Source organism: Dama dama, chromosome 29 (assembly GCF_033118175.1).
Source record: "Dama dama isolate Ldn47 chromosome 29, ASM3311817v1, whole genome shotgun sequence".
NCBI lineage: Eukaryota > Metazoa > Chordata > Mammalia > Artiodactyla > Cervidae > Dama > Dama dama.
In genome coordinates this window covers 58,898,510-58,921,786 of record NC_083709.1, presented here as the reverse complement: position 1 = coordinate 58,921,786, position 23,277 = coordinate 58,898,510, and the positions used below count along the sequence as shown (strand labels likewise).

General features: G+C 39.0%; 1 non-coding gene across 1 annotated transcript; it reads right to left on the bottom strand.

Annotated features, from left to right (window-relative positions):
• Positions 1-22,675: 22,675 nt before the first annotated feature.
• Positions 22,676-22,747, bottom strand: TRNAC-ACA (transfer RNA cysteine (anticodon ACA)). Its single transcript has one exon. It is a non-coding gene; the product is annotated as a tRNA-Cys (tRNA).
• Between the last annotated feature and the right edge of the window lie 530 nt (positions 22,748-23,277).

Genomic DNA, 23,277 nt, shown 5'->3' with positions numbered 1-23,277 from the left:
CAATTCATTTATATTGTAGCATGTATCAGAACATGATTTCTTTTAAAGGCTGAATAATGCTTCATTTGGATGCATACACCACATTTTGTTTATTCATCTGTCAATGGAGACATGGGTTATTTCTACCTTTTGGCCACTGTAAACAATGTTGTAAACAAATGGCATACTAGCATTTGTTTGAGCTCTTCCCTTCAACTCCTACGAGTATATACATAGGATTGGAAAATCTCAGTCATATGATAATTCTGTGTTTAGCTTTTTGAGGACATGAGTGTTCATTCTTTTCAAACATAAATTTACAAGTGAAGTCATATGGGACTGAACTCTTTGTAGAGATTTTTTCAGCTTTGGTGTAAAAATGACAAATACAATTATAAGATATTTATTTATTTTTTTTTATTTTTTTTTAAATTTTTATTATTTTTTTTTCCAGTGGGTTTTGTCATACATTGATATGAATCAGCCATGGATTTACATGTATTCCCAATCCCGATCCCCCCTCCCACCTCCCTCTCCACCCGATTTAAATTGTACACTGTGGTGACTTGATACACGGTGATTTGATACACACTGCGTCCACCCTAAAGGAGATCAGTCCTGGGTGTTCACTGGAAGGACTGATGCTGAAGTTGAAACTCTAATACTTTGACCACCTCATACGAAGAGCTGACTCATTGGGAAAGACCCTGATGCTAGGAGAGATTGGGGGCAGGAGGAGAAGGGGACGACAGAGGATGAGTTGGCTGGATGGCATCACCGACTCAATGGACATGAGTTTGAGTAAATTCCGGGAGTTGGTGATGGACAGGGAGGCCTGGCGTGCTGCGATTCATGGGGTTGCAAAGAGTCAGACACGACTGAGCAACTGAACTGAACTGAACTGGGGAAGGATTCTCAACATCTAGTTTGTTAAGACACCCATCGTCTCACTTTTTTTTAAATGGGAACATTTAAATTCTACTGCTACTAAACTTCATTTATGTAACAGTGTTATCACTGATAGTCACATGTTTTACATTAGATCCTTAGAATATATTCATAAATTTGTACTCTTTTATCAACTTCTCCCTATTCCCCCTACCCTCCATCCCAAGCAACCACTTTCCTATTCTGTTTTGATGAGTTTGACTTTTTTTTTTAGAGTTCACATAGAGGTGATAACATGTAGTATTTGTCTTTGTTTGGCCTATTTCACTTAGCATAATGCCCTGAAGGTCCATCCAGTGGTGTCACAAATGGCAGGGTTTCCTTATTTCTCACAGCTGAATGAAATTCCCTAGTGTGTGTGTGTGTTTATGTGTGCATGGATTCTTTGGCTGTTTCCACGTTGGGGCTATTGTATTATTGCTGCAATGAACATGGAGATGTATTCAACTTTAGTGCTTTCATTTCCTTCAGATAAATAACTTAGAAATGGAATTGACTGACTGTATGGTAGTTTTATTTTAAACTTTTGAGGAATTGCCATACTGTTTTCCATAGTGACTTTATCAAATTACCGTCCCACCAACAGTGCTCAAGGGTCTCCTTTTCTCCACATCCTTGCCAACACTTGTTATATTTCGTCTTTTTGATGATAGCCATTCCAACAGGTGTGAGGTATATCTAACTGTGGTTTTGATTTGCAGTTCCCTGATGATTAGTAATGTTGAAGACCTTTTCAAATACCTGTTGGCCATTTGCATGTCTTCTTTGGGAAATGTCTATTCAGTTCTTTTGCCCATTTTTTATTTGGATTGTTTGTTTTTTTGCTATTGAGTTGTGTGAGTTCCTTATATATTTTTAGTATTAACCCCTTATGATTTGCAAACATTTTGTCCCATTGTGTAGGCTGTTGTAGAACATTTTTTGAGTATCAACCAATTTAAAATAGAACAAAAAGTTTGACCCTCCCTGATTGCTTTGATCCTTTCCTGCCTTTGGACTCATGCTGAAACAATAGCTATTTCTGGGTCTTGAACCTTCTAGAATTTGGACACCATTGCTTTTCCTGGTTCTTAAGCCTTCAGATTTGGACCGGAATTATATCACTCGATCAACTGGTCTCTAGATTGTGACTACAGGTCTTGGAACTTGTCAGCCTGATTGTGTGAGACACACACACACATACTAGTATTCCCTTATAATTATTCCTATTTCTGTAAAGTCATAGGGATATCCCTTCTTCCACTCCTAGTTTTAGTAATGTGTAATTTTTTGCTTGATAAGACTAAAGGTATATTAACTTTGCTTATATTTTTGAAGACAAATTTTTGCTTTGTTAATATTCTCTACTGTTTTCCTATTCTGTTTCATGAATTTCCAGTCTAATCTTTATTATTTCCTTCCTCCTGGTTAATTTGTGTTTAGAATAGTCTTTGTTTCTTCAGGTAGAATGCTATTGATATCTTTTAAAAATATATAGGTGTTTACAGGTATAAAATTTTCTCTAAACACTAGAGTATCCTGTAAGTTTTGTAGAATTTTAGTTTTAATTCCTCTTGAGATATTTCAAAATGCCCCTTGTGATTTCTTTGATGTATTATTGAAAGCGTGTTGTTTAATATCCATATGTTTGTGAATATATCAAATATTCTTCTATTTGATTTCTAATTCTATTCTGTGATTGGAGAATGAGCTTTTTATGCTATCCATCCTTTAAAATTTAGTAAGATTTGTTTTATGGGCCACCATTTGGACTTGCTTTGAGAATATCTTAATTTGGCTATCTTTGATAAAAATGAAAATGATTTTTTAGAGAAAAACTATGTTTGAATAACATACTTTTACGAATATTAAGTTCTAGTGTTGTTAAATATCTTTGCATTGTTGCTGCCTAAGACTCACTTCCTAGATGGCTCTTTGTTGCTATGTTACATTATTGCAAAAGTTTAATTAAATTATTAAAAGGACATTCTAAGCTTGTTTCTGAAGCTTATCACAGTATTCTATCTTTGGATGAAGATCAGATGCCCCATGACCTACAACCAGGAGATTATATATGCTGAAAATGACCCATTTAAAGCATTCTCTCCTACACAGATGGAAAGGCCCTGATTGCACATGTGTGCCCAGTCACTTCAGTCATGTCTGACTGTTTTCAATCCTATGGCTGCAGCCCACCAGGCTCCTCTGGTCATGGGATTCTCCAGGCAAGAATGCTGGGGCTGAACCTGTGTCTCCTGTATTGCAGGTGGATTCTTCACCGCTGAGCCACTGGTGAAGCCCCAAGGGCCCTTATTAGGTACTCCTAACTAGCTCATACAAAGGTCTGTATAGTCAAAGCTATGGTTTTTCCAGTAGTCATGTACGGGTGTGAGAGTTGTATCATAAAGAAGCTGAGCACCAAAGAATTAATGCCTTCAAATTGTGGTGTTGGAGAAGACTCTTGAGAGTCCCTTGGACAGCAAGGAGATAAAACCAGTCAATTCTAAAGGAAATCAACACTGAATATTCACTGAAGGACTGATGCTAAAGCTCCAATACTTTGGCCACCTGATGCAAAGAGCTGACTCATTGGAAAAGACCCCAGTGCTAGGAAAGATTGAAGGCAGGAGGAGAAGGGGATGACAGAAGATGAGATGGTTGGGTGGCATCACTGATTCAATGGACATGAATTTGAGCAAACTCCAGGAGACAGTGAAGGACAGGGAATCCCGGCGTGCTGCAGTCCATGGGATTACAAAGAGTTGGACATGACTGAGCAACTGAACAACCACCTTAAAAGGCCCCCTGCACCTGACTGATCTATAGAGAGAATTGTGGACTTCAAACTTACTCTAAAATAATGCTCAGAGGACAAACAGCACTCACATCAGAACAAAATGACAACAGAAATATTAATAGATAGCTATCCCAAGATGCTGGACCTGACCTGAATGATTATTTATGTTTTCTTGATTTCTTGGACTTCTGTACATAAAGCATATATATTTCTATCATAGGCATGATCCTATACAGGTTTTTTAAATTAACTCAATTTGTTAGTTTGTGGTCAATTATCTACATTCAGTACTTCCGGTTTACCTTGGTGGATTTCTCTTCTCCAAGCCTCTGATTAGATGACTGTTAGAAAATTTATTTTAGAGAAGGGGACTCACAGTTCTGTTCAAAGCACTATTAATATTACTAGGTGAGATTCTCTCATTTGGCCAGCCAATCATATTTTCTCTGACCCTGGCCATAAAAGTAAATTTTCTTTAAAAGTTACTGAAGCTTGTTCAGAGCAATAAGGTAAATTTTGGTAAAAACAAAAATCATAACTTCCTAATTATTAGGAGGGACTCTCCCTCAGTTATGGGATGAATTTATACAGGTAACATGAAGCTCCAGTAATTTAAATTTAAAGGCCCCCTTATGTTGGAAACGATTAAGTCTTACTAAGGAATATAATGCATTTAATGACCCACATTAAAAATATCAGATTTCTTCTTTAAGTAATCATCTTTCTAGCCTTAGTGATCCTTTAAGGATATGGTTTGTTTCTGAAGTTCTTGACTTAAATTCTTACTCATGACCTCATCAATGTAACTATTATTGTATTTTGCCTATTTTGCAAGATTGTTGTTTCTTATATTACCCAATGTGTAACTGAGCATTCAACAAAAATAATGATGATTAAGTGACCTGAAAGATTCTCTAAATATACCATTCTGTATAAGAGTTAAATGATCATAAGAGTATGACTCTAGATATGAGAAGACACAACAAGGGAGAATCACTTCCTGGACCATAGCAGAATAGTAAGCGCACCAGTGGCCCATTAGAAGAAGCCAGTCCAGTCGCAGCACATACATATATACATACACAAGAACTAAAGTCATTAACTTGAGATAACTATTCTTTGTGACTAGCAGCCATCTTTTATTCAAGATGTTTGCTTGTCAGCGTGTATTCTTGAGCCAAAAATCATACATACACTGCCTCCTCCCCTAACTCTGGGGAGCAGTTCCCTCAAAGCTACTGAGAGGCTGTCTTCCAAGGTGTAGTCCTTAGAAAGGTCCCAGAATAAAAGTTAAACCCACTACTCCCATATTGTGCATTTTTTTCCTCTAAGTTAACAGTTTGTATGTCTCAAAATTTGTTGTTGAAAATGGATATTGTGTAATTCTGGAAATTTATTCTTCCCCAGAGTTTGTTACCATTGTTGCTGATGTTGCCATTTAGTGACTTTTCTAGACAAGTTGTTGTCCTTTGCAGCCACCAAAATCTCTACTGGGTTGCTTCAGTGGTCAGCTAATGTTTGGACAGAGATTTCCTAAAATGGCTGCAACCAGTAAGTCTCCCAGCCTTTGCTGAGATGTTCTGGATGTCTGCTGTGTGCCTTCAGCTCTCCACGTGCCGCTCTGCCTTCTCCTCCACTGAGATGGGTCTCATGGTCAGCCATATATATGTGTACTTAAGGCTTCCTCAGGTCTTTCCTAAGTGTACACACAGCCCTGGGCATGCACACATCCCCGCACATGTGTGTCTTCTAGATTCCCCAGAATATGTGGGAGCTCTCAAAACCTCTTTATAGATATCTCATCTTGCAGCTTTAAACTTTTTTTGTCAGCTTACCATTTGCCCCAACTGTTATCACTACCTCAGGCAGTTTCATCATTAAACTATTGACACATATCATTTTTTTTTCTGCAAATACCACTAGAGGGAAAATCTGTTAATGAGCAGAGCTCTGAAATAAAGACAAGCCATTCAAGTGAAGTTTTCCAGGGAACGGCTAGATAGAACAAATAATGACAGTTATCTGGAAGAAGGGCTTTGGAGGATCTTCAACCCCTTTCTGTCATTTCCAGAGGCTGCTAAGTTGCTGGTTTTCATGTGATTGTAGACATGCTGGTTTTCAAGGCTGCTGTGAAACTATGGAGTGGGAAATGGGAATAAAGCAAGTTAAAATGCCACAAAGCTTGTTGCTTTTACTGATATTTGGCTGTCTCTCTCAAACTATCCCTGAATTGTTACAATACTTTGGCTAATTTCTAGAGTTCTGAAAATGTTCATATGAGAATTTTGTTGTTGTTGTTGCCAGTGTTGGTCATAGAAGTGTGAGGTAATAGTTGACTCAGGTAAATAAATGTTAATACAGTGTGAAATAGTCAACAATTTTCCCGAGATGAATGGACTGCCTTAGAAGATCTGTTTACTGTCATCTTGTATCCTTTAGAATGGAGGTCTGCAAGCTTTTTCTTAACCAGACTGTAACTATTCTAGTCTTGTGGACCTTAAGTTTCTGTCCTGATATGATTTTTAAGCAGAAGCTCAACAACAAACACATGGCCAGGAGTATTAAGAAAAAATTCTAACATCGGAAGAATGGCTAGACTAGATCATGTTGTTTTGTATTATTAAGATGTGCTGCTATTGCTAAAAATTTTAAATATCCACAAAATCAGAGAAAATAGTACAGCACATCTTTATATATGGATTACACAGACCTTATCACATTAGCTTCATTAGTACCCTTATTGCTTTTCTCTACTGAAGGATTTAAGGCAAATCTCACATATTATGTAATTTTATCCTAATTCAGCCTATGTCTCTAAAACAAATGGATTATTTTTTATTTTTATTTATTTATTTATTTATTTATTTTTTTGTTGTTGTAGAATATCTTTTTATTTCCGGGCATAAATTGTTGAATGAAGTAAAACAGACTGTTATGACACAAATTAGCATTGCCTAACTCAGCAAAATTGGGGTTAATTATTACAATGTAGTATCATCTTCCTTTATGGTCTCCATTTGCAGGCATGAGTAGCTAATTTAAAAAATAATCCAACTACTTTATTTTAATAATATTTGACACAGAACTTACAACAAGAGAAAAAAGGTTACAACTTAAACAGAGATAATAAAACCAAGTCTGTCATTAAAAATATTTTTATGAATTAGTACTATTAAAAACTTAATATTTATTAAGTACTTACTCTGTACTTAGAACTCTTCTAAGCATTTTAGTATGTTATCTCACTTAATGCTCATATGACAACCCTGTGAGGTATTATTACCTTCATCACCCCCATTTCAAGAGGGGAACTGAGGCACGAAGAGATCAAGCAGTAGGGATTTGAACCCAGGCAGTCTCATGAGATATACATATAAGACTTAAGTAGAAAGGTCAGAAAGTAAAAACGTGCTAGACTTCTAATTTATAATTAACGTACTCATAGACCTACAAATACTAGCTATTTAAGAATATCATTATAGTATCTAAATTAGTAATTCTGGATCTTTATCTTGGCAAATGTATGATGATTAAGACAATTTTTACAAATAAAGCAGAAATAAACCAAGGATGAGATGAGGAAAAGACTAACAGCCCTACCATATGTTTGGTTTAATGTTTACTTGTGCATAGAAACTGCTTATGAGCTGAGGCCCAAAAGTGAGGTTTTTGGTATCAATATCTAATTTCCACTTTAATCCAAATTATCTTCCCAAACAGTAGAGAATATACTTGTAACTGTCCTTACATATGTAAAAATGACCCATTAAAAGATACTAATGCCTAATTAACTTCAGAAGTTATTTACAAATTTCAATTTAATTTGTGAATTAGGCCTATAAGTATCCTTTTGGAAGTTTTAACTAGATAATTATCCAATTAAAAAAATGAAGTGAAATAGTTCTTTTCCTTGAAAACACCTCTTTAGTTTTAGTGTCTGTCATGGATAAATTTTGATAATATATAAATACAGTATGGCTCTTGAAATCTGAAGATAAATTTATTAATTGACTGAGAACATTTCTGTATTTATTTGCAATAGAAACAAATAATCACAATTAATTATTCTTTCCAGATCTGCCTGGACAGAAAATCCATACATAAGCCAAATTCTCAGACTGGTCCTTGTTATAAACTGATAATTGATCATTATATCTTGAACTTGAAAAATAAAAAGTATTAAATAAAACCAAAGGAAAGTTTCTAAAATTAATGCAAATAGTGAATGTACGAGTTACATGCTGGCACGTATGTGTTTCAGGTGCCCACGTCAACTGCTCGACTCCTTCCCCAAACTCCATAGATGCTGATGGATAACATAATTCAAGATGCCCTGCTGAAGAGGATTGCTTTGGGAATTATTTTTTTAAATAAATGATTTCTAAAAGCTACTTTGTGAGACCTGGAGTCCATCATAGGAAACTGGGAAGTTACAAAGAAATTGAAGAGGCAGTTTATTCTGAATGAGTTGAGGATAAAGATCGGAGGGAGGCAGATGATACATAATTTCAAAAAATATATAATAACATTCTGATAAAGACTGTGGTGAAGGTTTAAATTCATCATCACACGTGTTTAAAGTCAACACATCAAGATGGAAAATGGTTTCAGGCTTTATCAACTGTTTTGTATATTCCCAAAGTATTATCTCAAGGGAATAACCCATGTTTTGTTACACTTTAAGCCAATTTCAACTCAGCTATAAATTTTAATGCTTTAAAAAATAAACAGTGCAAAGTTCTAGATAAAATTTTATCTTTGCTAATATTTAAGTTTGAACTCAAATTCCCACTAACTGCAGAAAGAATCCTATAAAAACTCTGTTGTTTGGTCATGGAAGAGGAATGTCAGGAGACCTAGAGAGAGCAAGCTGTGTTTTCTTTACGATTGTAGGTCTGGCCTCTTTCAAGTCACCTTTCTCTCAGACTCACCAAGGCCTCTCTCAGACTGGGCCAGTGTTGACCATGGGGCCGTCTGCTTGCATACATTTTGGTAGAATAAAAGAGTTGAATTCTTCACTGAGTAGACATTATCTTTTATAGCTATTATTATGTTAAAAAAAAAAAGGCTAGTCTTTTAATGTTTGTGCAGATATTTGCTAACTATCCCCCTTCTCTCTGGAAACTGCCTGTGAGTGACAAATGTTGGCTGCCCTATCAGTAAACAAAGGGTGTTGCAGCCATCAAGCCACTGCAGCCAACCCAGGGAGCCCTGAGGGAACTCAGGATGGAGCGAACAGGCTGCCTGCTGCCAGGCCACTGCGGCTGCCCCCAGGGGAGCACCCTGAGGGGATTCTGGATGGGAGAGAGCAGGACATGGCCCCAGGAGAGAGCAGGACACGGCCCCAGGAGAGAGCAGGACACGGCCCCAGGTGCTTATCAAGGGAATGACTTCAGTGAGCCCAGACTCTGGCATCTTCCATACTCAGAAAAGTGCTAAATTTACTAACTTGAGATGTCTGGTTTTCTTTAGCAGTGATCTTTTGAAGTTCCAACTACCTGGTCCTTGTGGTGAAACCTCCTATGCATCCGGGCTCCGCCCTTACCTCTTCAGAGCAGTCCCTCAGTTTATCCCACAGGCCATGTCCCAGGTTTAAGTTCTCAGTTTTGTCCACAAAATAAAACAAAATTCTCAACTTTCAGGTTGTGTGTTGTTTTTTCCAGTCAATGGCCCCTAACTCCTCACAGAAATGGAAGGCAGATATCCGTGTCTGTGCCACACGGCGTCCTACCTACCACACTATGTGCCCACACTGACTGTGCCTGTTAGACCACAGAGGGCATCCCATCTGCGCTCATTGAGAAAGTTTGGCTCCTAGTAACTCAGGGGAACTCTTGAGAAGCCCTTGAACTACAAGGAGATCAAACCAGACAATCATAAAGAAATCAGTCCTGAATATTCATTGGAAGGACTGATGTTGAAGCTGAAGCTCCAATCCTTTGGCCACCTGATACGAAGAGCCCACTCATTGGAAAAAACCCTGATGCTGGGAAAGATTAAAGGCAGGAGAAGGGGACAACAGAGGATGAGATGGTTGGATGGCATCACCAACTCAATGGACGTGAGTTTGAGCAAGCTCTGGGAGTTGGTGATGGACGGGGAAGCCTGGCGTGCTGCAGTCCATGGGGTCACAAACAGTTGGACATGACTGAGTGACTGAACTGAACTGAACTCAGAGTTGGGAGTCAGAGATAACCCATTCATTTCAGCCTGTGGACATGACCAAATGAATGTAACTGAGGGAGCTGTAGGCTGGACACATTCTCCTGTGAAAGGAGATGATGAAAAATTGCACAGTAAATAACAGTATGGAGGCTCATTAAACTAAAAACAGAGTTACCATGTAATCCAGCAAGCCCATTCCTGGGCATATATCCAGAAAAGACAAAAACCAATTAGAAATGATACATGCACTTTGATGTTCATAGTAGCACTATTTACAACAGCCAAGACATGAAAGCAACTTAAGTGTCCATCGATGGATGAATGGATAAAGAAAATGTGGTACATAAATACAATTGAGTATTAATCAGCTTTAAAAAAGAATGAAATAATGCCATTTGCAGCAACATGGATGGATTTAGAAATTATACTAAGTGTATTAAGTCAGAGAAAAATTAATATCATATTTTTGTTATTCAGTCACTCAGTAGTGTTTGACTCTTTGTGATCTCCATGGACTGCAGCATGCCAGACTTTCCTGTCACTATCTCCCACGGTTTGCTCAAATCTATGTCCACTGAGTTAGTGACACCATCCAACCATCTCATCCTCTGTTGCCCCCTTCTCTTCCTGCCCTCAGTATCCTATCACTTATATGTGAAATCTAAAATATGATACCAAATGAACTTACTTAAAAAACAGAAACAGGTTCACAGACATAGAAAAGAAACTTATGGTTACCAAAGGAAACGGCAAGGAGGAATAAATTAGGAGTTTGGGGTTAGCAGATACACACTACTATAACAAACAGATAACCAACAAAGACCTACTGTATAGCACAGAGAACTATACTCAATATCTTGTAGCAAACTATAATGGAAAAGAATCTGAAAATTATATATATATATGTGTGTGTATATATACATATATACACACAGCTGAATCACTTTGTTGTACTCCTGAAACTAATAAAACATTATAAATCCACTCTAGTTCAATGAAAAAAATTAAGTATAATAAAAAAAAACAAAACAAAAAACTTCTCAGTAGAGAGAGAACAGAGATGCACAGGGAAGCAGAGACAAAGAGCTGGGAGAGAGGTGGCTGGATTCCTGTTCCCTTTCAGGTTCTGGCTGCAGGTACCTGGCAAGCTCAGTTCCTCCTGAATTCTGTAAGGGAACTTAGGAATGTTCCAATAAGTGCATTTTTCCCCCTCAAGTAAACTTCAGTTGCTGTCAATTACTTGCAACAAAAAGAACCTTGACTAAGATAGCTTGCCTATCCTTTAGGGGAAGATGGAATACCTCCGAGTGTCAACTGCACACAGTCACAAGCAGTCCGTTTCAAACAGGCATTTTTGAAAGTAGAGTTATTTGTATTTCACCAGGAAAGGCACTAATCTCCTCTCATTTACATGTTGTCTATAATGCACTTACTTTCATTCCTCCAAGAGGAGATTCTCCATGTTGTAAGTAAAATCAGTGGGAGGCAAGATGTCGATCCAGACCTCTTTGCCCCATGAGGATATGAAATGACACAAGTTCAAAATGACACCCTAAGCAAGGTCTTACTGAATTAGACTCTGGTCTTTTTAAGATAAAAAGGCTTTATTAAGATGCCAAATCAAACAAAGCAAGATGGATCTTAGTTAAAGAATGACGGACAGATCTCCTTTAAGTGAACTGTCAATTATTTTTTCTTATGCAAAGAGCAATGTTGATTCTCTTTTATCTGTGTGTTTGTTTATGTGGGACTTTTTACCCTAATGGATGAATACTGACTGAGAACACAAATCAAACCTACAATTCGGAAGCTCACAAGAGCTGGCAGGGACCAAAGTGATTATAAAAGTTCCGGGGACAGTGTTTTATTCTTTATTTTGGCATTACAATTATAGTTAATTTTTTTCTACTTTTTTAGGGGAAAAAGAGAAGTCGTTTTATTAAAAGGCTCTTCTATTTTTAAACATATGGTGGTTGCAGAAATAGATCATTTTTTTAGGAAATCCAAACTGAAACTAGATTCTCCCTGGTCTTGCAGTTTCCCTCCCCAAGGAGATGCTTGATTCTGTCCTTTACACAGCACTTTCTCTACCCAAGGAGCCTGGAGCAGGGTTCGCAGGTTGGGAAGTTACAGATGCAACTTGGGGATGAGGACATCATTTTAGGGCTAGCACACTAGCTATTTTCAGACACTACTGTATCTTGTAGCCATCACGTCATTTAGCCCTCACATCACTATAGGTAGGATGGTTTTAATCCTGTCCTACCAATGAGAAAACCAAGGTGCAGAGAGCTTAAGTAACCCACTGGAGATTCCCTAAGTGGCCGAGCAGAGCTTAAGATACAGGCTCTTCCTGAGCCTTTGTTAAGAATCACCAGTGAGACTTCTCAGGTGGTGCAGTGGCTAAGAGTCTGCAGTTCCAACGTAGGGGGCTTGGGTTCGATTCCTGGTCAGGGAACTAGATTCTTCTGCACACCACAGCTCAGGGTTCATGTGCCACAACTCAAAGATGCCACAGCAAAGATGGAAGATTCTGTGGGCCACAACCAAGATCTAACACAGACAAACATATAAATAAATAAGTACTTAAAAAAAAAAAACCAATCACTGTGTCATGGGGGTCTTAAAAACATGTCATTTGCCTTACACACCTGCTCTACTATTAAAAAAAAAAGTCAAGACAGATATTATACCCATTTTACAAATGAAAGAAAATTGAGGGCCAGCAGCTAAAAGATGAATACTCAAGACTCTTTATTACTGGTTTTCTCCAATTTGATTTTAATACTAGGTAGGTTTTGTATGTGTGTGCTTATCCTGCTTAGGTTCATTGAGATTCTTGGAATGGTGGGTTAGTTTTCTTCAAATGTGGAAAACTGTCAACCATTATTTTCTCAACTTTGCCTCCTTTCCTTCTGGAACTCAAGACACAGGTATGGATTCGGCTGCTGAATATCGTCCCACAGCCTACTGAGGCCTTGCTCATGCTTCTTTTCCGTTTTAAAGCTTTTAGTTCTGGAATCACAAGACAGCTAAATTACACAGAAAACAGATCCAGGACACTGGGAAAAAATTTCACCATCACAAAAATATCATGCATTATCCAATAAATTATGATTTCTTTACTTTTTAGGCTATTTCTTAGAATTTAAAATTTACAAAATTTAGTGTACATTTTTTCAGAACTCACCTATTTCATAGAATAAGCTATACATGCAAATATACATGTACCATAATGTGTTCAGAGGTGCTATTATCTCTTCCTATAGTGAATTATACTGGTTAATAAACAATCACTTAATAAGCACCCGCTATGTGCAAGACATTGCTCTGGCCCTAGTAGGGAGATGAACAGAAGGGAGATACTCTGCTAAAGGATTAGACACAATCCCAACTCTCAACTGGATCTTCCCTTGTAGCTCAGGCGGTAAAGAATCTGCCTGCAGTGCAGGAGACCCAGGTTCAATTCATTGGTCGGGAAGATCCCCTGGAGAAGGAAATGGCAACCCACTCCAGTATTCTTGCCTGGAGAATCCCATGATCAGAGGAGCCTGGCGGGCTATAGGCCATGGGGTCGCAAGAGTTGGACATGACTTAGTGACTAAACCACCACCATCACAACTCTCAATCTGCTTACAACAGGAGAGGGAGATATGACATGAACATATACGTGAAAAGGTCAGTAACAATGAGACTGCATCTTGTCTTATCATGACACCCAAACTGATCTCTCTGAAATCGCCTCTCTTTATCTCTCATGACCATCCCTACTGCTCCTCCACCACATCCCGCTCTTTTGTCTGGACAATCTTCTTCAGGATGCTTATTCTGATACTCTTAGTTCAAGACAGACCAGTTCAAGACAACCCAAACCAGTTCTGGGTTCCCTAGACTCTTGTGCATCTCTCTCTATATTAAGTACCTGATTGAAATAACAAGTATTTTTTTGATAATTCACAATGGATATGTCAAAAAAAGTAGCTCCCTGACCTCATAGAGCTTATATTTTAGTGATTACACCATTGCTCTTAACTATGAATGTTAATGTGAGTGCCTGACCAACAAGGCTATAAGTTCTCTAAAAACAAATTTTATGTAGGGTCAAGAGTGCAGTAGCTATTTAGCAATTTTTTTTTTTTTTTTTTTAATGATGAATGAAGTAGGTAACATAGGAAGTAGTAAACCATGTAGACCAGGGTTTCTCAACTTCAGTACCACTGATATTTTGGGCAAATAATTGTTTTTTGTAGGATGTTTAGCAATATCTCTGGCCAGAAAGCCTAAGATAAAATTTCTCTGGATGAAGGAGGTGAGTATGAGTGGACTGTGTGTGCTGTTAAGCTTTACTGACTATGATCAGAACTTCATCCTGCAGTCTGAAAACTCAGGTTTATGGAGTAAGCCAATGAATTAATTCACCAACTAACTGTGGATGAGCTATAGGAGGGCAAACCACAGAGGGCAAAGAGGAAAGGTTTGCAAGAGAGATCGAAGGTAGCCACGTGGATCAGAAAACCAGGAGCAGGTAGTTTCCAACTTCCTTCAAAGCCCATGACCCAACGTTAACATTCATCAGAGGTTTCTAAACTGCCCCCCACAAAAGACTATGAATTTATACATCTAAAAATCACACTGTGGCGCTGAATACATGAATTGAAGGACAAAGTTTTTTTTTTTTTTTTTAATTCTACAAGATTTATCTATGAAATCAAACAAATATCTGTATTAAAAGAACACAATTACTTTTTGGTTCCTGACTCTTAGTTTTCCACCGCTCCTGTAACAAATCACCTTAAACTTAGTGGCTTAAAATAATACCAGTTAATCGCCTTACAGTTCTGGAGGTCAGAAGTCTGAAACAGGTCTCAGTGGGCTGAAATCAAGGTGTTGACTAGTCAGGTTTCTTTCTGGAGGCTCCAGAGGAGAGGAGTCTGTTTCCTTAGCTTTCCCAGTTTCCAGAAGCCATCCACATCTGTTGCCTTGTGGTCATTTCCTCCATCTTCAAAGCCAGCAGGGTGGCGTCTTAACACCCCACTCAACTTCTGACACTGCCTCTTGTTTCCTTCGCTGTGAAGGACCATGTGATCTCATTAGGCCCACCTGTGTTATCCAGAATACTCTTCCCCATCTCAAGGTCACCTAATTAATAACCTAATTAATTTTCCTCTGCCACAAAGCCCAACATTTTCACAGGTTGGCATGAGGATGTGACACCTTTGGAGGACCATTATTCTGTCCACTACCATCAGTAGAGCCTTTTAAAATTTCACTCATATCTTTGTTTGGTGCCACATCAGGGATTTGGAAGAAAACATCTCAACCGAGTCAAACCTGCAAAATAAAGAGGGGTGCCAGAGTCAAAGCAGCCGGGCAGAAACCCACTTGCCAGCCAGTAACTGGGCACAGTGTCCAGCTCTGCACTAAATGCCGTGAGGAGTATCAGGCACAGTCTCTACCCACAAAGAGATAACATGCAAACAAGTGTTGCCATGTCCAGGCAGAAGGTAGGGGCATATCCAGTGAGAGATGCCTCTGAGAGGGGATGGAAAGGAGATGGGATATGACTTCTGAATAGGGTCATGAGAGTAGCCTCCTTCATTGTGATGACAGAAATAGAATTCACTCGATAGTTCACACAGAAATGTTCGTGAAAGGAAGGTGAGGGTGTGGGCAGGGTTTAGGGAACAGACAAAGGGGAGTGTGGCACCTAGATTCCAGCTGCAGATCAGAAAGGTGAGGTAAGGAAATGCAATGACTAGAACCCAGAGAGACACGACACAGGGAAGCATGTGGTCCCCTTACAAGAGCTGTGGTCGTGGAAGGATGCAGGCACTCAGAGCCATGGTAGGGAGGAGTAGGTGGGGTGGCTGGGTGGACCAGTGTGCCTGGAACTGAAGGGTTTCCTGGGATGGGGGACGCTGCTAACACAGGAAAGTTCCAGGCAAATTGGGATGACTTGGTCACCCTAGGGGTAGAGGGGAACTGCTCTGAGCCCTCTCTCCTCCCACCCTCTCTGCACTCGCAGAACCCAGTCAGGCCATTGCAGCAGCCAGGACGTGAACACGTCCTAAGGCCCAGCAGAGAAGGGAGAACCACGCAGCTGGGCCGGTGATGACACCTGAAGGCAATCAGCACAGAGGTTTCCGTTAAAATTTGAAGAAGAGACAGAAGTTGCTAGGGTGGGAGAGAAGGGGATTCTAAATCACCTATAAAAAGCTTCAGTATTTCAGAAAGTGTTTTCTTTCTCCATGTTTATCCACCTCTCCCCAACCCTCAACTCCAAGGCCCATTCCTTTCTGCTCCTTCCTCTTTACCCCTCCTCCCTCACTCTGATTGCCTCGAGTCTCCCACCAAGCTTCCAAGCGGGCCAAGAGTCTGAGGGAGGGCAGTAGCAGCAATTAAGAAGAATTTGCCAGTGGCCCTTCATCCACAGGGCCTGCTGTTGCTTCAGAGCTAGTCTGATCTAAATCTGCCCTAAATTGAAGTACCTTACATTTCAGAGCCTGAACATACAGAGCAGCACCTTTAACCACAATATCCTCCGGCATCTGATGCCATGACTGCCAGTGGAATCTCTTCAGTTCAAACATTTCCAGTATTATTCATCACCCTCAAGCAGGCATGTATCATTTTGAACATAATGTTTTTGATGCATGCCATCTGAGTTCTGGATCAAAATGCATCTTGCTGCCTTCCCCTCTCCACACAGCCCAAGTTCACATGTTGACGAGCCTGACTCAGTAGGCAGGCGGGTTAAATCCCCACTCTGCTGAGTCCTGCCTGCCTGCCTGTGGTCAGGTCACTGAGCCTCCCTGTGTCCGTTTCCTCAGATACTATATGGACAAGGAATTGTTTCTGTTTCACAGGTTGTTCTAAGGATTTTTTGAAATAAGTTGTATAAAGGATTTAAAACAGTGCCTAGAACCAGAGCAAACACTCAGTAAATGTTTTATATTTTTTTTGGTTTCTATCCCTGCTCATCTTATATAAAAATGTCCTGAGGATGAGAAGCATCATATATAAAGTTTTCTTATCTTGTTCTTATGTATTGAAGAAATTTTTCAAATTACAGTTGACAAAATACAATCAATTCTTGTTGTTTGTGGTAGTTAGGGCCTATAAAGTTGTCCTGAACACTGAGTTGGCAGAAACTGAAACATTGCTCATAGGAGAAAGGCAGCATCAGATCTGTGTGAGCCTCTGGTCACAACACTTTGGTCAATCAATCAACACTTAGCCTTGTTTTATGTGTGTTGCTATTTAAGGACACCTCATTTAAAATATATGCTTCCCAGGTGGTGCTAGTGGTAAAGAACACATCTTCTGATGCAGGAGACAAAAGTGATGGGTGTTTGATCCCTGGTTGGGAAGATACCCTAGAGTAAGAAATGGCAATCCTGGAGAATCCCAAGGACAGAAGAGCCTGGCAGGCTACAGTCCATGGAGTCACAACGAGTTGGACATGACTGAAGTGACTTAGCATGCACATATTTAAGATATATTATTGATCCAGTACCACTATATACATGCATATTATATACATATATATATACACATACACACATACACAAGCTTATATATTGGCCATCAGTACTATAACTCATGTCTGAATGTATCTGACACACATATCTTCTCTGTAGGCACATCACAGCCTTCTTGGTCTTAGGAACACTAGACCACACTTCAGCACTGAGCATGGGGCTATCAGCCAACTCATCAGCCAAAAAAAAAAAAAAAAATGTGGAACTAAATGTACTGCAAAAAAGCCACTTGTTTCCAGTATGAGAGCTGAAATGAGAAGGCAGAGCCTTGCCATTCTCCCCTTAGTTGTGAACACACACAATAAGAGACAATTTTTTTGCCTCTCTGCATTTGTCTGCAAATGATCACAAAAGCACCATGAGCATCGATTTGGGAGTTACAAGTAAATTTTAGCAAATAGGCAGATTTGTGAATACAGATCTGCAAAAAGAGAGAACTGACTGTGTATAATTAATTCAAACTTCCCACATAGCTAAGGGCTTTATGACTGGGGTGGTGCGGGGGGGCAGGTGGAAGAGGATTATTAGTGTCCATGTAAGCATTAACCTGATAAGGTAAAGATGTGATGTTCTGAATTTCTGCATAAGTTAATATTTCCCTCAAATGTATTTAAGTATATTGAATAATATCCAACTTGTCACTGTATTACAGAAACCCTCAAATTCTTTGATATGCTAATATACATTGTAAATGTCTACAAAGCACAGTATTTCCTAAATTTGACTGTACCCTCTGGGAAAGGCTGCTCTGAGGTCTTTCTGACAAAATCATCTAGAATTTAATCCTAGCGCTCAGAAAATTTCTATTTGAATAGAAAAGTAATTTGAAGTGTAAAAGCTGTCGTTCCTATAGCCATATGACCATTCTCTGGAATATTTCTTAGGGTCAGTGGGTGGATTCATCCTATCTCCAGATCTTAGATATACTGTCCATTTCTCCCTCTGTGTTCTGTTCGATAAAGTTTGATCTCCACGGGCACGCAACTTGCTGGGTGATTTCCCAGAAGAGAGGCTCCTAACAGAACATTTGTATTCTTCTTGCTTTTCATGGTTGTACATTTCCAATTTTAATAAGCAATTAAAACAATTTATATCAAGAGCAAAGCCTATGCACATCCACTGAAACTTTGCTAGGAGAGAAAAGATTGAGAGCATGATGGCTGAAGATTGACAACTAAGCCATAGCTCTCCAGGCGCCGTCTTGGAACTACTGTCTTAATGATAGACAGTGATTTAACCCATGGAAATGAAAGAGGTTTTCATTAGTTTGCAGTTTATTCCTCATGAGCCCACTGCAAGACAGATTTGCAGCCTATTAGTTTAGGATTGTGTTTAAAACTTTCATGTGTTTCTCAGAGAAAAAAAAAATATCATGAGTAATTTCTTTCTGGAAGAATTTTAAGCCTGAAACCTGGGAAGCCTGTTGTGGATACTGACCTTGTCTTTTTCTTTGTTGGAATCAGGGAAGTAGGACAACTGGTACAGGGTTTGAAGAATGTACAAAGGTCCTGAGGATCTGTAGGAACCAAATTGAGAGAGAGAGGGAGGGAAAGAGGGTACACATTCAGATCAGGATGCTGGAAGCAAAGGTCCAGGAGCCACTGGCTTGGGCGCTTATCCAAGTCCCTCCACTTCCTGCCTGGCAGACCTTGGCCAAGCTACTAAACCTCTTTGTGCCTTATTTCCTCACTAGAAACAGGGATTTAAATAGTTCCTACCTCTATTAGTGGAGACTAGATTCAACTGCACAAAACAAATGTGAGTTCAGTGGCTTATTCAAATAGTGGTTATTTTTCTAGGGTAACAAAAAGTCAGGAGTAGGCAGTCCAGGGCTGGAGTAGGCAGTCCAGGGCTGGAACAATGGCTCCAAGAGGCCATCAAACTTTTTCCTTAGCTTTGTGTCATCATCCTTAATGTATGAAACAAATACATAACTTTTATTCTCAAGGTCTCAGGATGGTTTCCGCACCTACAGATATTCATGTTCTAGGCAGAGTGTGAAAGAGAGGAAAACAGAAAGACAAAAAGCAAAAAAGTCTTCTCTTGGTTTCTTCTATCTTATTATTTGATGATGCAAGTCTGTTTCAAAGTTCTATCTCATTGGGCAGAACTGCATCGCATTTACCACGTAAGGAATGTTGGGGATTTTACTAACTGGCCACACTGTCCGTCCAACAAAATTATGGTATTATTTACATGGAAGAAAGGGAGGAAATGGATATTGGCTAAGCAAATAATAGTATCACGGGACAGTTGTAATAATGTTGTATGAATCAAATGAGTTAATGCTTATAAAGAACAAAGAACTACAGAGGAATACTGAAGTATCCAATGTATCAATCACAGACTTGGAGTGGAGCAAAAACTACACATGGATGCTTTTGAAAGGAAGACTAAACTCTCCCCCTATCTCTATGTCCTATCTTGACTCCCTGTCCTATACCAAGTGAAAACTGTTTTTCTAATATGTCCTTATCTCCTGATTTTCAAACGCTTGCAGAGCATTTATGCAATGGTGACTTTTTGCCCAAGGCTCTTTTGAACAATGGTAAGTCATTATGATGTCTGCCAGGTGTGCTTTTTCAATCTGTGGACTGTGTTACCAGGTGAGAACTCAGGGCAAATGAAAACAGAATGGCTCTGACGCAAACACCTGGATGCAAGAGAACGACATTTCTCAATATCTGAGTGGGTTCTGACAGCCAAATATGGGTTGAGATTTGCAAAACCCTCCACAGGCAAACATTTTATTTAGACGTTTCTGCGGATATTTTGGTATGAGGCAACAGAGACTCAGAATCCAATGCCAAATATATTACATTCTTAAAATAACAGACATGCTGGTGGTCGCTGACGTCTGTGATTTCCTTTGGAGCAATATTCCTCTCCTGGATGTCTTAAAAGAACTTTTCAGCTCGCCTCAGAGTTCTACCAGAGGCGTTCTTTCCCTCTTTCCTTCCCCTTTTCTTCACCAAAAATTTACTGAGTGCCTACCCTGAATTTAATAATAGCATCCATGGCAGTGAGACGGAGGTTTAGTAGGCTATAAATCATTAATTAACTCATTCCACAGATACATATCTGCATGTACGGTGTACAGTGCTTCATTTCAGGAAGTGGCGGAATGTAAGGGTGTGCAAAATAGAGGAACAGGATGAGGTCTGGACCCTGAATTCTACTTGGGAGAGAGATGAGTAAACGACACTGTAACAAACTAAGAAAAGTGATATGAACAAACAGGATGCCAAGGTCAACCACAGGCTGGCTGGATTTGGTTTAAGCTGAGAGCACCCAGCCCTGCGGTCTTCCTTTAGAAAAGGGGAATGTTTAACTGAAATGATGCTTTAAAATAACAGGGAAATTGAAAAATCCTTTCCTTTTTAGATTTGTTTGATACAACATACCCAAAATTGCATATTTATATACTTTCTTGGATGAGAAGCTTTGAAGCTCTAAAAGTATGAGCTATAATAATTTGCCTTCAAGTTATTCATAAAAATCTTGGCTTTTCTATCAAGTTTTGCCCTAAGTAAAACACAACTTTTAGTGGGGGGAAAAAAAAGATACGATGTGCATGCTATTATTTGTTGCCTGAGGGATCCTTCAATTTTGTCTTGTCTTACAAAAATAAATGAGATTTCAAAAGTACTCATTTGGGGATAGTGGAACAGTGGTTGAAGAAGTGACGGGGTGGTTTTTTTTTTGTTGTTTTTTTTTTTGAGAAAGAAGTCTTTAAGTTGGGAAAAATCAAGATTTCCAGGCTGAAGGAGCTTTAAGGCACCTGGCATGCAATGTGTAAAGCAGGACATAGAAATGATGAAGAAGTCAACTGGGACTGAAGAATCCAGCATTCTGTACAATTTTTAATGCTCCATTTTCAAGTCAAGAGGACTTTGATGTGAATACTGATGAAACCAAATGAGATCATCTCATATATTGTTGAATGCATTACTCCAAACACCAGTTCTGGTGATGAGAAAGGAAGACATAGCAAACTCTACCCAGAATTTAAAATTTTAGCATGACTTTAGGAGCAGTTTTTAGATTCAGCTTTTACTATGTGAACTACTATAGCAAAACACATAAACAAAAAAGAGCTTGTTTTGTGTTCATATAAATGCATATGCTAGTAGGAATTGGAACCATGTAACATTAAAATATATGCTACAATATGTAACATAAAAGATGTTATAGTGTAAATGAGTTTCAGGAAATACACTTGCATACTGAGGTTTAGCTAGAATTGCTATGACAACCATAACTTTTGCATTTCCTTTTTTTTTTCAGTTTGAATTTGCAACTTAAATGTCACATTACCATAGGTTTTGGCTTTCTATTTTCTATGTAGTTCAAAAAGAAAAATTACACACCATGCCCCTGTTAAATCCTCACTTAATGAAGTATACCTCTCGAACATATCACACTTGTTCAGGGATCAAACGTTTGGGTGGGTATGATTACAGTTAAGGAAAAAATAGGGAAAGAAAAGACTACGGTGAAGTCTTAGAGTAGAATTTTCAAAAGATTTATAACATGTATAATATTCAATCAATGTACCACATTTTCCTATTACAGATTTCATTCTTTTTGGTTATTCACTGAAAGTAGAAAGATATAAGAAAAAGGGGACATGATTTGACTCTTAAGACATGAAATCTATCTATATATGAAACACACATAAAATTTATTTCTAGATTATTTGGAAAAAGCATGTAAAGGAGAGTCTTTCATAATAATTGTTGTTTTGCTTAATCGAATCCCACATTGGCTTTATAAGGTCTGAGTCACCCCGTGCTTTTATTTAAATTTTTTAAGGTCTGAGTCACCCTGTGCTTTTATTTAAATTTATAGTATTTAGCTGTATTCCCTTGGAACTCAACTATGTGGCATAAAAGTCTACAAACTGTCCCTTCTATCTCTTTATCAGGGTTCATCATTATTTCTGATTCTTCCATAGCTATTTTGAAAATTAACAAATACTAGTTTAGAACTGGAAAAGATATTTAAATAGCCATTAGATGTAGTCCTCGATCTTAGGGGTCAAACAATCTTATAGGGGAATTAAATACATATATATATATATATTTACATTCACTTACTAATTTAAAAAGCATTTGAAGTGAAGTGAAGTGAAGTGAAGTGAAGTCGCTCAGTCGTGTCCGACTCTTTGCGACCCCATGGACTGTAGCCGACCAGACTCCTCGGTCCATGGGATTTTCCAGGCATGAATACTGGAGTGGGCTGCTGTTTCCTTCTCCAGGGGATCTTCCCAACCCAGGGATCGAACCTGGGTCTCCTGCATTGTAGGCAGACGCTTTACCGTCTGAGCTACCAGGGAAGCCCTAACAAGCATTTATTGGGTACCTATTCTATGCCAGGTCTGTCTCTCTCTCTTTCTGTCTTTCTCTCTCCCTCTCACACACACACAGGATAAGCTGCAGATAGTGCATGTATATCTAGACTTTGTTAAAATGTGAGAGGAGCTGGGGAAACAAAGGTCTGGAAAGGGGCAGTTGGGATATTAGACATTGAGTCCCTCCCTCGTCAGTTCACCTAGACACTGGCGTGTGTGAACAATCTGGAGCTTGCAGGGAAGTCCAAGAAGTTGAGCACATGCTGTTGCTGCAGAGAGACTTAGAAAGGCGAGCATCACCACCTCTGCATGGAGCATCTGGGGCCGTTCTGCTCAGCAGCCTGCCCAGCACAGGCAGGAAGTGACTGCATGTGGAGCAAAGTAAGACTCGAGACAGGCTAGGACTGCTGGGCTTCACTGCATCCTTCCAAAACAGTGTCTGATGTGAAAAAACATACAGAGAATAATAACTGCTGCTTCAATTTGCCTCCCAAATCTCATCCAAGTTCCTGCTT